The 1,775-nt window shown below is 34.0% G+C and overlaps 1 pseudogene; it reads right to left on the reverse strand.

Moving 5' to 3' along the window:
• Positions 1-645: 645 nt before the first annotated feature.
• LOC118576072 lies at positions 646-1,562 on the reverse strand (annotated as a pseudogene).
• Positions 1,563-1,775: the final 213 nt, after the last annotated feature.

Raw genomic sequence — 1,775 nt, forward strand, 5'->3', positions numbered from 1 at the left:
GCCGAAGGACAGACATGGTGTAAGAATTCCAAATTTTCTTTTTATGTTCTATGAAAAAAAATGCTTATTTTGTTTTTAACACTTTAAATTTGAGAACTTTAAATGAGTGTAACATTAATATTTTTCCCTTTCATGTAACTCTGAAATCTCAAGAAATACCTCTCTTAAGTGCTAAGGTGTTACCTTGCCATGTGTCTCATAAGTATTATTATCTATGTATTGGTAATATAGCTAAAGATTATTTAAATGAATTACCCTCAAGAAATGAATAAAAGGGGGGAAATAGCTTTTAAACCAACCATTTATACACCTGAATTGATGTTTTATAAGAATAAATCCAAAGAGTTGTGATATAGATTTTAAACCAAAAGTTTATTCATTTAATGAAGAAATTAATTTAATGAAATAAAATTCACAGACAGTATGAATTTCAAAACAACAAGTAACTGGGATTAGCTCATAAAGTCATCTATAACTATTTTATAATAATATTACTAACACATGCATGCACAATTAACTTTTTAATCCTTAAATGAACCATATATAAAATTTATATCATATGCAAAACACAGGATCAAATATTATGATGTACTGCAAAAGAGAGGAAAAGGTGATACAAAAAATTATAAACTAAGAAAATAATTATCATTTTGTAACCTTTTTCAGAGCACCCAAAACCTCCTTGTTTCTTAAGCTGTAAATAAAGGGGTTTAGCAGAGGAATCACAACTGTGTAGAACAATGAATATATTTTATCCTGGTTTTTACCTGGAGCAGAACCATGACCTACATACATGAAGACAAGAGGCCCATAGAACAAGAGACAGAGAGCAGGTGGGCACTGCAGGTGAAGAAGGCTTTCTTTCTGCCCTTCTTAGACTTCATGTTCAGGACAGCAAATAGGACACGAGCATAAGAGACTACAATAATGAAAAAGGTACCAATTTGTACAGAAGAAGCAATAATAAACATCAGCAATGCATTAAGAAATGGATCTGTGCAAGAGATTGTATAGAGTGGCATGATTTCACAGTAGAAATGATCAATAACATTAGACCTACAAAATGTTAATCTGAATAATAATCCCACATGAACTATAGGATTTAGGAAACCAATTATATATGGCATAATTATTAACACAGTGCAGAGTCTTTTGGACATCACAACCGCATAGTGCAGAGGGTTGCATATCGCTACATAGCAGTCATAGGCCATCGCTACCAATAGGAAAATTTCAGCAGTTGCACTGAAACAAAAAAAATAAAATTGGGCAAAACACTCACCCAGAGATATCATGTCATTTTTATTTAAAATTTTTACAAGTATTTTTGGAGTCACAGAGGATGAAGTACAAGCATCAGCAAAGGCTAAATTTCCAAGATTAAGGTACATGGGAGTGTGAAGATGGGGATCCTTCCAGATGAGAAAGATTAAGCCAAGGTTGCCCACCATGGTGGTGACATAGATGAAGAAGAACATCAGGAAGAGGGGGACTTGCAACTCTGGACGATCTGTTATTCCTCTGAGAACAAACTCAGTTAGCAGGGTCCTGTTTCCTTCCATCACACGCCTCAGGCTGCTCACTGCAAAGAGAGATGAGACAAAGAAAATGGGCAACAACACTCAGTGAGAATAGGATAGGATCATATTATAGTTCACACTAGTACATGCCAAAATCTCCTTAATAAACAGGAACACAGTGTACTGTTTCTGCTTCTGAAGTCTCCCTGAAATAGAAAAATTTGCTGAACAATTTTGATGTATATATTTTAAACA

Source organism: Onychomys torridus, unplaced genomic scaffold (assembly GCF_903995425.1).
Source record: "Onychomys torridus unplaced genomic scaffold, mOncTor1.1, whole genome shotgun sequence".
NCBI classification, from domain to species: Eukaryota; Metazoa; Chordata; class Mammalia; order Rodentia; family Cricetidae; genus Onychomys; species Onychomys torridus.